The following is a 13,881-nucleotide window of genomic DNA, read 5'->3' as shown; positions in this document are numbered from 1 at the left end:
AACGGGTGCGGCCACAGCCACCGGCCTCCCCCCTCAGGCATGGCGGAGGCTGGAGAACCCCGCTGCGGAGGGAGGTCGACCAGGCGGCCTGGCAGCGATCTCACAGCAGAAGGGATCAACCCGGAAACAGGGACTTCCCCCACCACCCCCAGTGGGCATGAAGAAAGGAGCTGCACCTGCCCCAGAGCTAAAAACCACTTGGAGATGGGAAGTGTGTAATTATGTAAGTGCGAAGCCAGGCATCACTCGCACCCCAGCCAGCTTGGTAATTACCAGATTTTAGGAGCCCCGAATAACGCCATTTAGCCCTATGAGGCCAGCAGGCAAACCCCCCACACCCCCATCTCTCCCCGGCCAGCAGAAGGCAGGGTCCTCGAAATGTCTCCCGAGGACTCGGGGCTCCCCGAATGGGCGGCCAGGCCTCCTCTCTCACCTGTGCATGGAGGCACACTCTGGTCCCACGGCCCCAAATGCCACGCCAACATCACCACCTAACCCACAGCCCAGGTCAGCTCCTGAGGGTCCCTCCTGGGCTCCCACCCTCCTTGGAGCCCCCACACCCAGAACGGTGCACTGACATTGAGGCTGCCTGGCTCTGGGCTGCCGACCCCTACTAGGCTAACAGCTAGTAAGGTGGACATTAATGGTGTCCACCAGTATGACAGTTCTCCTCCTGGGCACTCACTCCCTTGGACACACACACACTCACCAGGCTAGGCACAGCTACGTGGCTTGCTTTGGCCAAGGAAATGTGCACTAAACAAATAGAACCATTCGATGGCTGGTGCTCGGCTCTCCAGCCTACCCTTCTATTGCTCAGAAACTGTGGGAGCATGTGGGCACAGATGGCCCCCAAAGCCATCCCAGATCACTCTTGGAGAGAAACCTGGCTGGGTGGCTGTGAAGAGAGTCTGGGAACCAGGGGGAAAAAAAGAGGACTTTTTTTTTAAAGACTTTTTATTAAGAAGACTTTCAGCTTAGGAGTGGTTCTCAACCAGGGCAATTTTGCCCTCTAGGGGACATTTAGCAACACCTGAAGGCATTTTTGATTGTCACACCTGGGGCAAGTGCGCCTGGCATGTAGAAGGCAGAGGCCCTACAATGTACAGAACAGCCCCTGAAACGAAGAACCACCTGGCCATGGTGCTGAGAATATGAGAGATGCCGAGATGCAGAGGACCAGCGCTGAGCGTCCCCAGGGAGGCCACACCCAGGGAGGCCCCCAGCCCTGGAGAGTCACCCGGGCCCAGAGTGGACTCTGAATGAGTTATAAATAAACCTGTTACCAACCTCTCCGGAGGCTTGTTACTGCAGCCTAACCAGGCCTATCCCGATGGACAAATGCTCCTTGAGGAAACAGGGCTTGTGTCCTCTATCTGCACCCCAGATCCCTAGCACAGACATTTGGAGGTGCTGTACACAAGGGTTGGGGGAGTAGCGCAACCCCCTCCTTTCATCAAACTCTCCCAAGAGACATCCTGTGCTGTAAAAACACCCAGGCCTGACCTAACTCTGAATCTGCACAAGCTGGTCCCGCTGCGAAACTCCCGTCCTTGGGCAAACTCCTACTCGTTCATCAGGGGCAGCTCAAACATCATACACGCTGAGAGGCTGTTCCTGGCCCTTTCCCTGGGCAGAAACGATGGCCTTTTGGCCACAAGGCCATGGACACTTAAGGCCGCTCTGTGCTCAGTCTGGGGCCATGAGCCCCTGAAATCTGAGAGTCTGTTCTTTATTCCAGCCGCCCCTGCCCACTACTGACCCCTCCCCCACACACCTGGCAGGCGCTCGCAAGCACTTCCCGAATGAGGGTACCAGCCTCCACTCCATCCCTGAGCACCCCTACCTGTCTGCTTCCAAGGCTGCAGCATGGTTCACTCACCGATGGTTTCCTAATTTGGATTTCCTTCTCTTAGCAGCGCCAGAAACTGAAATGGCCCAATACAAAGGCAACATACGAAGAGATTTTACAGCCAGGACAAACATTCAATTGTTTGGACAGCTCCAAGAAAGAACCAGATAAACTGAAAGCTAGCATACGTCTTTTTACTTGGGGGGCAGTGGGGGTGGGGGGGCGGGGAGTGGTAAGGGGGAGGGTAAAACCCTTCTCAAGACTGGACAGTCACCTACTTCGGTAACTGAAGCCCTTCCCCCATACGAGGTGCCCCACCTGGAGGAGGCAGGCGGGCCAGAGGGTCCTCGCAGAGGCATGAGTCAGCATGCTCCTTCAGACCTAGAACAAGCCCACGGGATCCCCAGAAGTGGCCTTTCCTCGTGAACCCAGGATGTGGGCGAGGCAGGGTTAGTGACTCACCTTTCCACACCTCCAGGAAGAAAGCAGAACCGCCCGGGCCCAAAGGCCTTGGCTACAGAGACACATGACAATACGGGGCCAAGACGCTCTAAAAGCCCACTCCTCAATCTGCAGGGTCGGGAAATTGAGGCAGGGGCGGAGACGACCCAAGAATGTGCCCCGCTGCCTCCAAACTGTCATCACTTCAGATTGGAAACGGCCCTGACTTTTCATCTAAAAACAAATGTTGAAATTCCCTTAATGGCGCTTGACACACCTTCACTTTTCAGTATAAAAATCCTCTACTTGAAATTCTTTTCAGATCTTTGACTACCCCCTTGCACACAGGTGCTATAATTTTTCCTTCTCATAATCAGGGAGGGGCCCTAAATTGCAGGCAGGAGAGTGTTACCAGGAACAGGAGACCCACAGGGACATCAGGAAGGGTTGGTTCCAGCGCCTTCCGCCACCCACAGCTCTGGGCACTTGCCTTGGGGCTAATAATGACTCAGTCGGTTCTCTCCTGAGCAGTTTATTTCCGAGAATGCAAAGTCATTTTAACATCAGCCCAGTGATCAAGGTAAGCTCCAGCAGGAAGGCAGGCAGGAATCCCTGCGTCATATTTCTGTCCTTTGGACCCACTGCGGGAGGGAGAAGCCTGCCCAAGGTCTGGACTGTTCTCAGCAACTCTCCTCAAGGTACCACACACGCTCAAAATAACTGCACAAGCGTGTGCCAGACCTGCTTTTGGGATGCCGGCACTCTTTAAAGGCTGCATGCCACAGCAGATTAAGTATCTCCATCTACCCAGATCCACTGCTAGTATTCCCTCACCACGGAAAGCTCCCTCCAGGCCTAAGGGCTGGAATCCAAGACCAAGAGAAGGGTTCTTTGAGCCACCTTCTGTGGCTGGAGGGGGGGTCGGGGGGAGGAGGGAGGACGGGGAGGTATCTGTGCCTTGTGCTATCCTGAGCCTTCAAGTACAGGAGCGCAGAGTTCCCTGTCATTAAACATTTGCTGACCTTCTCCACCCAGCTCTGGGCTGGCCTGGGAACAGAGCACTTGCCGCAAGCCACAAGCCCTGCCTAGAGATGCTGGGAGCCACAGGGCCCTTGAACAGACCTAGCCTCTGGGGGATGGCAGTGACAGGGGAAGGTTTCTGAAGACTGCCACTTGAGCTGAGCTCCAGGCGCAGCCAGGAGGGCAGCTGCAAAGCACCAGCACCAGCTAGGGCAATGCCAGGGCCTCTGGGCACGGGGGTTCCCTGGGCCCCTCTGCCTCAAGCACCAAGGCTGCTATCACATCAAAGCAAGGGTGAGGTTGGCCCCACCCCCAATCATTGAAAACTTAAACCACAGCACCTGAATCAAATATTTTCCCAACCCCTATCTACTTGCAGGATGGGGAGTGGGAAAGCAGGCCCTGGGAGTCAAATACCAACCTTATCCATGGGTCTGTGACTAAGGGTAAGGAGTCAGAGCCTGGCTCCGACCTTGACCCAATCCCTCCCAGCAGGAGGTTCCGGAAAAGGCAGTGCATTGGAACACTGCATTCATTTCCCATTACTGTTGTAACAAATTACAACAAAGGAGAGCTGAGAACAACCCAAGTGTGTTCTCTTGCAGCTCTGGAGATCAGGCGTCTAAAATGGGTCAGCAGCTGAGCCATGTTCCTTCCTGAGGCTTGGGGAGAAATCACGCCTTTGTGGCTTCCAGTTCTAGAGGCTGTCTGCATTCCTTGGCTTGTGGCCACATCATTCTGACCTCTGCTTCCATTGTCACATCTCCCTCTGACCCTCCTCTTATAAGGACCCATGAGATTACACTGGGCCCTCCCAGATAATCCAGGATTCTCTCCCATCTCAAAGTCCCTCTGCAACATAAGGGACCATATTCACAGGTTCTGAGGACAGCTGGGGTAGCCGGACATTATTCTGTCTATCCCAACATCAAGGCTCTTGCAGCTCTGCCATCCTCTGCATCCCAGACACCCTCTCAAAGTGTCCATGTGTGGGCTGTGGCAAACTGAGATTTGTCCAGAGGTTCATTGGGAGCCTCGACAGTCACCAAGGGGGAAACTGGAGCTAAGCCCCTACGCTGCCCATGGGACTCTAAAGGGGGCACTGGGCATAACCAAACACCAATACAGGGGTTCTTGATGGGAAGAAGGCCCAGGCCTGGATGTCAGAGACCTCAAGCCCCAGGCCTGGAAGTCTTAGTTGTATAAACTGGGGGAAGGGATGACATTCCTGACCCTGGGGTCCACCTCTAGGCCTAACAGAGGTGCTCAGATCACCGAGGCTTTCCTACCCCCAACTCTGAGGCCACCTGGCTCCACTGAAGGCCACAGCTCCAAGCTGCCAAGAAAAGACTCGGCAGACAGAAGCTGGAACTGGAGCCTAGCACCTAGGCACACCGGGGCCAGCAGGGGCCTGCCCAGCACCCATTTACAGGCCCCGGGGGTACCAGGCCCTGCCCCTTGGCCCCTTCAGAAGCCCTGAGCACCCAACTCTAGAAACAGGTAGGGGCTTCATCTGGGGCCTCTGAGACCCTCAAATTTCAGGGAGGGTTCCAAGGGGTTGGACACAACCCAAACAAAGGGCTGGCAACACGACTAATTCCTAAGCCCCTCACTCCCCACTCAGGGGGAAAGCAGGGGCTGGGGTGGGGGGAGAGGCAGGGGAAGAGTTGGGGGCCAGGAGGGGTCTAAGAGACGCCCAACAACGGCCACTGAGCACGAGGGGCTGTGACTGCCCTGTTTCTGCAAGTGTGGACATTTAAAGAGGTCAAGAAATTCACCCAAAACATCATGCTAAGTGAAAAAAGTCAGAGAGACAAATACTGCAGAGTATCACTTCTAAGTGGAAACTTGGGGAAAAAAAAAAATCAAACTCAAAGAAACAGAGAATAGAATAATGGTTGCCATGGGCTGGCAGGATGAGGCAAACGGGGCGAGGTTGGTAAAGAGACAAAGTGTCAGTTCAAAGGAAACGGTCTGGGGATCTAATGAATAATGCGGTGACGGCAGCTAACAGCCCTGCACTATATGACTGAAACCTGCAGAGAGTAGAACGTAACCGCTCTCACCCAGGAAAGGAAGAGGGGGAGTAAATAAACATGTGAGGGGACAGGCCCGATCGGTCCTTCCACAGTGCACACACGCTGAACCATCACGCCAGAGACTTCAAATATTCAAACACATCACAATTTCTACTCTGGGTTTTGTTTTTTTTTTTTTCAGGTCATATTGCCTTTTAAAAAATATATTACAATTTTATTTGTCAAGTATACCTCAATAGAGATGAAAAAAATACATTATGTGTTAAAAAGAAAGAAAGAAAAAAGAAAAGGAACTCACCCAAAGACCCATAGGAAATCAGCCACAGTGGAACCACAGTCTCAAGTCTGGTCTGTCAGCAAAGACCATACCCGTCCAGTGACCTGTGAGGGTGGGGTCCAGCCAGGTCTGTCGGGGGTGAAGCTTCTGGGATTTCCAGGGGGAGGAATTGTTCTGGACAGACGTGCCTCTCACCTGCGCCACCCGCCACCGCCCAGCCACTGCCCCAAGTCTGGGCTGTACTCCCTCCTCAGACCCCTGACCCCCAGGAGGCTAGAGGAGCAGGTGCCATCTCCCCTGAGAGGCCCACGGGTCAACAGCCCAGAAGGGGTTTCCTGAGGAGCCGCAGGCATCTCGAGACCTCTGCGCAGTGGGGACCTGAAACGCCTGGGGTCCCCCGAGGCCCCAGGAGCAAGGGGAGGCCTGCTTTCCCCTCTCCAAGGGGCTGACGCCTCCTTCTGACCACAAAGTCAGCTCAAAGCCACACTTCCCAAGCCGGAGGGAGCCGGTTTAGGCTCAGCTGTAGAAGGGGCGGCCAGTCCCCCAAGGAAGGCTGTCCAGGCAGGTAGGTAGGTGGTGACTGCCCAGGGGTGGGAGGGATTCAAGCCGAGGCCGGATGCCACAGTCATGGAAGGGAGACGGGTACATGCGGGAGGGGACGGGCTAACATCTCAGGAGGTCTTCCCCATCTCTAAGCATTTCTGACCCCCGAATGAGAAGAAGCAATCGGTCCTCTGGGCCTCCCAGGGAGGAGAGGACGAGCCTGGGGCCTTAGAGGACCCCAGCACCAAAAGGTGAAGCCCCAGAGCCTCCTCCTAGATGGCAGGCACGCATCACACCTCCTTCCTGCCCGGCCTCTCACCCAGCCAGGCCCTGCAGCTGGCAGCCATAGCAACAGGCCCCAAACAGCCCAAGAAATCCCTCAGTCAGCCCCACGCAGAGTGTCATGGCAGTGGCCAACCCGAGGCTAAGGAGAGCCGGGGCCCTGGGCAGAAGTGAGAAACTCCGAAAAGAGGAAGCCCCATCCAGCCAGAGGGGAAGAATGCTTCTGGGTCGGGAAAGGGCAGCCTCCCCGCCCCAGACATAGGCCTCGGTCCTGAGGGCCACCAGGACCACCAGCCACAAACCCGCCGACCCTGCCCACCCCCTAGGGGTCTGGCCTGTGAGCCTCTACATCTAGTCTGTGACTCATCCCTGCCCCCAGCATTCAAGACCTCTGCAGCAGGCGCCCATTCCTCACCCACCCCATCCGCTTCTAGTACAGCTGGCTCCATGCCCTCCCCCTCACCTGCCCTCACTGTCAGCCCCCTCGTGTGAACACCCCACCCCTTGCCCACCATCCACAGCAGCGGAAGCCTCTTGCCTCCAACAGCCCCTCTCCGAGGGCAGCCCACGAGAAAGGCAGCCGAGGAGCTTGAGGAGTCAAACCCCGACTGGAAGGGCCAGGAAACAGTGTCTTCTCCTGACCTGGGTGCCCCCGGAACTAAGAGCCATGCGCACAATCCACCCTATGCCAACCCTGGCAGGGTAGCTTGGGTTGGGGGGGGGGCCCCACTTCCCTGACTCAGGATGTTAACCTGCTGGACAGTTCTCCAGGGATGACCTTAATTTGCAGGGTAAGAACTCAAGATGGAGAAGAATGGGTCCAAGCTGCAGGAGGTAGGGAGGCGAAGCCTTTTCTTAGCCAAGATTTTTCTTAAACTAAATTCCTCCAATGGCTTGCTTTCTCAAGAACCCCCTTTCCATCCAAGGCCGCCTTTTACTCATTTGTTTATTTCATGCCTGTTTCTTGAGCCCCTACCCTGTGCCCAGCATGGTGGACACATCACGGTAAGGACAACAGAAACGGCTCCTGTCTTCAAGGAGCTTCTAGCACAGAGGAGTGGGTGAACAAGCAAACCACAGAATTAAGTACAACAAGGTATGACATATTCTGAAAGGAAGGCCCAAGGGACTGACAGAGAAGGGGGGACTATGCTGAGGTCAAAAGGCCGAGGAGCAGCTAGACGTTGGGGGTAGGAAGCCTGTGAGGCAGCAGGAATAGTGTATGCAAAGGTCCTGAGATAGGAAGGAATTTAGAGCAGCTAAAGAACTCAGCAAAGATCATGGAGGCTGATCATCAGTGAGGAGCGAGAAGGGCAGGAGGCACGTCTGGGGCCCGGAGGGCCTGTTTCTGTGCCATTTGTTCCCCTGGTCCAAGAAATCTTCGCTTTGCTTAAGCTCGTCGCAACTGGGTTTTCCTGTCACTTGCATCCACAAGAATCCCAGCTCCTTCAACATCCAAACCAAAGCATCATATTCTATCACCTTCTCCAACAACCTGGGCCTCAATCTTGGAAGCAAACACTCCTACCCATCCAGCTACCCAACCCAGAGCCCACAGCACCCTCCACTTCTCTCGCATCAGTCACCAAAGAACGGTTTCACTTGGGTCTCCAGGCAGCCAAGGGCTGGGGGTCCCCCTCCCAGGGAGGTAGGCGATTGCATGATAGAAGGAGGGGCAGGAAGAGAAACGCAGATGGTCTCTTGGCTGAGGGAAAAAGAGAACCCCCATCAACACTGGCTGGCTGATTGCATATAATTATGAAGGAAAAACGCTCTTTAAAATTAGCTTCCCAAATGCGAATGTAATTTCAAGTGTCCCTTGCAGTGTGATTACAGCGTCAACCGAGGAATGTTTTATCGCCGGCACAGATCATGCAGGCCCCTGCAGGCAAAAAATAACGAAGCCAACCAGGGCACCAGGGCCAGGCAGCTCCCTGAGAAGGGCCTGCAGCTGCCCAGGGGAAGCACCAGCCCAGGAAACCCAGCCCAGAACCACCCTGGCTCCCCTCTGCAGCTGGCTCAGGGCCTTTCCCAAGAAAGCCAGAGGCACATCTTTCTCTGTCTTTAGTCTTTGATGTTCAGACTCAAATCCCAGGAAGAGCCAGTTCATAATAACAAGGACGGCTTCAGTCTCTGTATGCCTCCTACAGCCAGGAGCTGTACTCTGTGCCTCAGTTTCCCCATCTGTAAATCGGGCATGATCATGGAGTGTAACCCATGCTGGGGACTGAATGACGACCGGGCAGCCAGCTCCCATGAAACCTCAGAACGGCATTGCTGGCCCTACAGACGTGGAGCCTGACCTCAGAAAGGCTACACGAGCCATTCAGCTAGTGGGAGACGAGCAGGGATGCAAACCCAGCTGGCCTGGGCCCGAACTCCATGCTCTTGGCCCCCCGGGGCCTTAGCTGGGCTTGGGAGGCTGTGGCGGAGAAGGGGCCACTCAGAGCTTCTCGGTGCCCCTCCTGGCACAGTTGCCAGGCCTGTGTGCACTGTGGCCTCAGCCTGCAGCCCGGCCCTCCCCATCCTCAGCCCACGACCCTCTCGGGGACTCAGGGTTTTAAAACGCCACAGGCTCTGACCGAAGCTGACCCCCACTATTCGCCTCTCCCCTCAGGGGGTGCCTTCTAGCCCTGGGCCCTCTGCCTCTCAGGGTCCTCCCATTTTGTACACGAGAACCTAGGCCCAGAACTGAGAGGGACTGGAGGTCTCACCCAGGATGAGCCTGGCGCTGCGGGGTAGGGGCATCACACTCGGGCCTCCCCAGTCTGCACCGGCACCCAAGGAAGACAAAGGCTGTGTCAGCCCCATTTCAAAGATGAGAAAATCGAGGTCTGCAGAAGCATAAAAGGACAGGTTCAGGGTCTCCATCAAGGGAACAGGAGAGCCATGACCCCCAGGCCATGTGAAGTGCCCACAAGCACACTGCCACTGTGTGTGTGAGGGCCTCGACTGTGTGTGTGAGGACAGGGAGCCCCTAGAGGGGCCACCAGGGCAGGCCAGGCCCACACCTGGCGGCTGGGGGGCCACAAAGCCAGCCTAGCAGTGCTTCTCACTGGAAGCGATTTTGCCCCCAGGGGATACATGCCCACTCCTGGAGACATCTTTTGTTGTCTCAATGGGCGAAGGGGTGGCACCCAGTGGGCGGAGGCCAAGAACACCGCCACATCCCATGACGCACTGGACAGCCCCTAACAGAAGGGGATCTAGGGAAGCCCCTAGCGGAAGGATCCAGCCTGAAATGTCAACCATGCCAAGGCTGAGGAACCCTGAGATACAGAAATCTGAGAACAAGGATTTGGATCTGCCTAGACATGGGTTGGGTCAAAACAACAAGACTTTCAAATAAATAAATATGTATAGCAAATTTCAGTTGCTAAGTCGTGTCCAACTCTTTGCAACTCCATGGACTACAGCACACGAGGCTTTCCTGTCCTCTGCTATCTCCCAGAGTTTGCTCAAGCTCATGTCCATTGAGTCAGTGATGCCATTCAACCATCTCATCTTCTGCCACCCTCTTCTCCTTTTGCCCTCAATCTCTCCCAGGGTCTTTTCATAATCGGCTCTTCATATCAGGTGGCCAACATATTGGAGCTTCAGCTTCAGCATCAGTCTTTCCGATGAATACTCAGGGTTGATTTCCTTTAGGATCGACTGGTTTGATCTCCTTGCAGTTCAAGTACACAAATGTAAATACGGATATAGGTATGCATACGTGTTTGCTTGCATTTGCTGAAATATCCTGGAAACAAAAACTAGGAACAATTCCAAGAGAGAAGATAAGGCTGACAGGGCACAGCCAGGACCAGACCTTTCCACTTGCCTCTTGATTTGAATTGTGACTATACTGTCTATTTCAGTACATTTATATTCTCTGAAGATTAAAAAAAAATGACACTTCCCTGCATGTCCTCCAGGCCAGCTGGCCTCCACCTGCCCAGCTCACACGCCTGCTAGGGCTCCGACAGTCCTCAGGACAAGCCCAAACTGCCACAGCAGGGCTCACCGGGTCCTGAGCCACCTGGTCTCAACTCAAGCCGACCCCAAATTCCAAGGTCCAGACGGACTGGACTGCACTGGGTTCCTAGGATGCCCCCTCCAGCATCCATGACCTTGCTCCATCCCTCCAGGGGCGGCTCTGGGGGTCACCCAGCTCTCACATTGGAGCAGAGGCCACTTAACCTCGGCGAGGGCCTCCTTGTTTCAGGTCTGAGGGCCTGGGGCGGGGGGGGGGTCCCTCCTCCCTCCACTGCCTGGTGGGGTGGGGGTGGGGGATGGGGGGCTGCTAGGCAAGGGACTGAGGCAGACAGAGGAAGGGAGCTGCCCTGCAGCCGCTTGAGAACAAGGAAGAAAAGAAACAAGTAGCAGGGCTGTATCAGCTCCGTGCCTACAGCTCAGGAGGCTGAGAGGGACGTCTCTCCACCCTGCGCACCACCCCTCCCCTAAACCAACAAGAGGCTGTCAGACAGGCTCGGCTTCAAGGACTCCGTTTAAAAGCCATCATTTCATCATCAAGAGCCTGCCGTGTGCTAAGTACCATCCACAAACCTCTCACCCCCCACTGGCCCTGCAAGTGGGGGGCTCTCACCAACCCCGAGTGAAGCTCAGAGATGTGCAGTGACCTCCTGGAGGGGCAGCCAGGCTCTGCAGGTGAGGGGGCACCTCCAGGTTCCAACCTGTACACCTGTACTGCCCTACAGACCTGCCACTCAGAGAGAGGAGAATCAGGGTGCCCCCTCCCCTGCACCCCATCTCAGCGCTCTCCAGATGCTCAGCCTGGCTTCCAGGGGCTCCCTGCAGCCCCACTCTGTCCCCAACCCAACACGTCTAGAGCCCCTGTGTGAGAACCCTCGATCTTACAGTATCACACCTTCCCACGTGCCAGCTCACTCATCTGTCCACTGGGCTTGCCCCGACCCTCAAAGGTCATCTGCAGGGTCAAGCCTTCCTGGTCTTCCTAGATGGAGAAAGCTGTCCCCCACCACCACCACCATTCCAAACTTGAATGTGACTAGTTTAACCCTTCAACGCTCCCATCTCCCCCACCCAACTGAGCTCCGGTGCTCCCAGCTCTGAGCATGGGCTCTGACCCAGACCCACAGCACCAACTGCTAACCCCACGCCCAAAGTAATAACACCATCTACCTCCCATTTGTTACGGACCTGTGATGGGGTATTGCTGATATTCATAAGTAAATAAATGTGCCCAGCAATGAACGACGGAGCTTTACACCCATTACTTCAACTGACACACCAATCTTGAAGGTTAAAAAGTGCTCTGTTTATCCAACAGATGTAGAAACTGAGGCTCGGAGAAGCTCAACAACTTGCCCCAAATCATAGAGCTGGACAGTGCAAGAAGCAGCTTGAAATCGAGGTCCCTCCTTCCCAAAGCCGACTCTGGATATTTTGTTATTCAGTTGGAGGGAGAGGAGCCCAGGCTGCCCCCAAGCACACAGAGGGGTCCCTGTGACCACCCAGCCAGAAGGACAGCCTGCTCCAAGACACAGTCACACACGCAGGCCATCACCCACTTGAGGACGGAGCACAGCCCCAGGCCCGCGGCAAGCGATGCTTTGCAGCTCACATTTAACATCCTCAGGTTGACGTGCACAGACAGCCTCAACACCTTGGCCTGGAGCTCAGAACACTTGCTGAAGCTTTTAAAGGGGTTCAAGGACTATTTTGTGGGGTGATTTGATGGGTGCCTTCCCTCTCACATAAATAAAAGTCAAACTGCATCCCATGCATGGCCATGCATGCACCCCCAGGCAGCCCTGAAGAATGTGGCCCCCGCCTCCCTCCCTATCGTTCCCTCCCTCACACGTCACAAACCTAGCTCTGGCCAGCCCTCCTCCCCACTGCTCTGAGGCACCCCAGGGCCTTTGTACTTGCTTCTCCCCCAGCCTGAGATGCTCCGGCCTCTCTGCAGCTATTATAACTCATCTCTGATCAGCCGCGTCATAGGAGGAGTCTCTCTTTTAGAAAGGCCCTCTCTGACCACTCTGGGGACAGTCCCCGGACCCCTTCGCATCACTGCTTGCACTTCATTTCCTGTTCACCCCCGGACTGACCCCTTTAACTCACTGGCTGATATGTCTGTTACCCACACAGACCTCCCCCCATAGACCAAAGCTCAAAGGACAGGGTCCTGTCCACCCTGGCTGCAGACAGATTCACACACTCATGGTCTCTCACGAGGCCCGGCATGTTTGCAAACACACACTTGACTTGGGGGCGGAGTGGGGGGGACCACAGGGGCCGTCCCGGTAAAGATACACAGAAGCAGACCGACAACAGGAGACGTGGCCTGGAAGCACTCCGGAAATGATCGACCCCCAGCAGTGCGGGGGCAGGGGTCGGGTGGCAAGAGCTACAGCCTGATTCACTCCAGTTTCCCCTTCAGACATCCCGAGGGCGTTCCCAGTTGGAACGTTCAAGAACCTTGTTTTGAACAAGGTTCAAACCTCGTTTTCTTCCAGCTGAGAAAAGGAGCTCATCAGGTGGGGGGCGGGGCTGCCACAGGTAACACCAGGTCTCCGAAAGGGGCCCAGATGCCCCCCACCCACACCCTGCAGTCCTGCCTGCAGGGCTCCCTGCGTCAGCAGTCACACCAGCCTCCTCTCCTTATACGGACGTTGTGTTCCCAGAGGCCCAGGCCTCAGAACGCCTGGCTTGAGCTGGGCATAAAGTGGGCACTCATAAAGGATGAATGAAGGGTAGACTTTCATTCCTCAGAGAGTCCACTCCAGACTGAGCACCCTGAGAGCCCCCAAGCTAGCTGCCACCCTTCACCCCGCCTAGCACAGCACAGCTGGGACCTCCTGGGTCCTAAAGAAGGGTCCAGGGCCTGCCTGGTTGACACTAAGGCCGGATCATACACTCATCTGCACAAAGGTTCCCAGTCCATGACTCCTCCCGGTATCCGCATCCTCTGCAAGGACTCTGCTGCTCTGACCAGGCCAATGGAGTGGCATTCATATCACTGTCCCCATTTCACAGATGAGAAAACCAAGGGCCACACACACCGTTAAGCTCTCTGTCAAAGGTCACACAGCTAATAAGTCACAGAGTAGACACTGGACCACGTTGTGTCTCCTAAAATGTCTTCTCTGGTGTCAAGTGCAAAGTGTTAAGTCAAACGAAGACAAAAGGTTTCTTCGTTTCTTGTTTCTGGCAAGACATCCTAGGATTTTTCATACGCTCTTGTGTATTTTAAATCTCCAGGTATTCACTGCTCCCCAAATTCACGTGACCACGGAATTGCTCCCTGGAGGATTAGCCTGTAGAAACCATGTTCTAAAGGACGCTTACATGCCATCTCTCCCGAAAACCAAGGCCACAGGTGTGGAACAAGGAGCTTTCACCTGGGATCCATAGGACCTCTGCTTCGGAGAACCTGTGGCCTTCTCTGAATTTTGGTGGAT

At 55.3% G+C, this 13,881-nt stretch overlaps 1 protein-coding gene across 5 annotated transcripts in view; it reads right to left on the bottom strand.

Moving 5' to 3' along the window:
* Window positions 1–13,881, bottom strand: part of ITPK1 (inositol-tetrakisphosphate 1-kinase) — a 162,188-nt gene that overhangs the window by 128,033 nt on the left and 20,274 nt on the right. The window contains exon 1 of one of the 5 annotated variants that reach the window (XM_086363171.1): window positions 5,651–5,728. The exons of the other annotated variants lie outside the window; for them this stretch is intronic. The gene's annotated coding sequence lies outside the window, so the exon portion shown is untranslated. Of the gene's footprint in view, window positions 1–5,650; window positions 5,729–13,881 lie in introns of those variants that run through there. 5 annotated transcript variants of the gene reach the window in all.

Source organism: Bos grunniens, chromosome 21 (genome assembly GCF_055505025.1).
Source record: "Bos grunniens cultivar Pamir isolate PY7600 chromosome 21, Bosgru_T2T1.0, whole genome shotgun sequence".
In the NCBI taxonomy this organism is placed as follows: Eukaryota; Metazoa; Chordata; class Mammalia; order Artiodactyla; family Bovidae; genus Bos; species Bos grunniens.
The sequence above is the reverse complement of the archived record's forward strand: the minus strand, read 5'-3'. Positions and strand labels throughout refer to the sequence as shown.